This window comes from Penaeus chinensis, chromosome 26 (assembly GCF_019202785.1).
Source record: "Penaeus chinensis breed Huanghai No. 1 chromosome 26, ASM1920278v2, whole genome shotgun sequence".
In the NCBI taxonomy this organism is placed as follows: domain Eukaryota; kingdom Metazoa; phylum Arthropoda; class Malacostraca; order Decapoda; family Penaeidae; genus Penaeus; species Penaeus chinensis.
In genome coordinates, this window is record NC_061844.1 from 8,863,366 (window position 1) to 8,865,608 (window position 2,243).

The window sequence follows — 2,243 nt, forward strand, 5'->3', positions numbered from 1 at the left end:
TCAATCTACCTTTAATCTTTCCACGCATCGACTTCTATCGAAAACTGATAAGCCGTAGAGTTGTATTTTATCGTTCAACTTATCTTCCCCTAATTAATAATTTGTTCATTTCATTCACGATCGGATTTTGCAATGTTATCATAGCAGGATAAGTGATTACCGATTTTCCATTTTCAACCCTTTCTTTCATCATCATAATTATCATCATCATTATAGTTCTAATCAGCAGTTTCATTATCATCTACCACTACCATCATCACTATCATTTATGATTGTAAATAGAACTGATAGGCGGAAAAGGGAGAAGGTATATATTTGTACACACACACACACACACACACACACACACACTACATATATATATATATATATATATATATATATATAGAGAGAGAGAGAGAGAGAGAGACAGAGAGAGAGAGAGAGAGAGAGAGAGAGAGAAACAGAGATAGGAAAAAATTGTACCCCTATTTTTTCATACATTTCTAACCATCTCTACCCTCCCTCCTGCTCCAACCCTTCATTTCACTAAACAAAAGCCAGAGTCTAGGCAATCAACGGCCACAATCCAGGACCCCAAAGTCAATATCCACATATCCACTTGGTCATCAATACCTAATCCCGGTACCCACACAAAGGCCTGTTTAGTATCCACAACTCGCCGGTACTGAACTCCACCGGGTGTTTGTGCAATAGGGTGGAACTTCTCTCGGAATTTCCCCTCAGAACAGGGATCAAGGGAGTTTCATGATATTATCAAAATCCCTCTCAGTGATTTCCCCTCAAAAAGTACAGCTTTTCTAAGTCTTTCTTGGAATAAAACACCCTTTCTGCTTCCTGTAAGAAGTTCATCTTACTTTGGCTCTTTCCTCTTCAGAACAAACACCCCTTTGAACAGAATCTCCCCTTCCTTCCATGCGTGTCCCCTCGAAATCTCCCCTGGTTCTTTCCTCCTAAGAAAAAATCCCTACAGTTTAGAACCCTTAGTTGTTTTTGCTTTGAATAGAACTCCCCTCAAAGTCTCCCCTCAAGGTACTTCCTCTCTAGAACAGAACTTATCAGAGATTTCCCCTCAGAACGGAATTCCAAACATCCTTTTCTTCTAAGAACAGAACTATGGGGGTTTCCCCCTCAGGGCAGAGCCACCTTCTCTGTTTTCTCTCAAAGTCTCCACTCCAAACTGAAACACTGCTGAGTGCTTTCCCCTTAGGATAGAACACCCTCAAGTTTTCCCCCACAGAACTGAACACCCTCACTTTTTCCCCTCAGAACTGGACAACCTCACTTAGACCCACTCAATGTCTCTCCTTCAGGTCCTTCCTCCTCAGACCCCAAAGCCCCTCAGAGCTTTCCCCTCAGGCCAGAGCGCCCCTCGCCGCTTCCCCTTCAGAGGACGCGCTCTCTGCCGGAGTCGCATGAGGGCGGGGGTGGGGTGGGTGGGGTGTGGGGGGGGGGGCGAATGGCTGAACTTGCACCGTTGCCGCGATTCTGGTGTTATTTATGTGACGTTTTAGCCAAGCGTGTCGATTATTCTTCTCTTCCTTCTTTCTCTCTCTCTTTCTTTTATTTTCTGTTGTATGTCTCACTGATTCTGTCTGTCTTGAGCTATCCGTTTCTGTTTTTCTCTTTCTCTTTCTCCCTTTATCTTTCTTCTCTCTTTTTCTCTCTCTCCGTCTCTCTCTCTCTATCTATCTATCTTCTTTCCTTCCCTCTCTCTCTCTCTCCCTCCTCATCTATCCTCTTCTCCCTCTCTGTCCTCTTTCTCTCTTTCCCTCCTCACCCCCTCCTCCTTCATTCCCCCCCTCTCTCTTTCCCTCCTCCTCGTTCATTCATTCCTTCTTTCTTTCCCTCCCTCTCTCTTTCTCTCCCCCCCCCCCCTTCCTTCCTTCGGTCATTCCTTCCTTCTCTCTTTCCCTCCTTCTCTCTTTCCCTCCTCACCCCTCCCTCCTTCCTTCCTTCCTTCCTTCTCTCTTTCCCTCCTCTCTTTCCCTCCTTCTCTCTTCCCTTCCTTCTCTCTTTCCCCCCTCCCCTCCCTCCTTCCTTCCTTCCTTCATTCTCTCTTTCCCTCCTCTCTTTCCCTCCTTCTCTCTTCCCCTCCTTCCCTCTTTCCCCCCTCCCCTCCCCCGCCCTTTCTCTCGCTTCAACCAGAGGCCCAAATTTGAAGGACTAATATTTCTTGCAATCGCCCACTGCAGCCCCGTCCCTCAGCTCAGATTGCGTCATACGTTAAGATGAAGAGAACA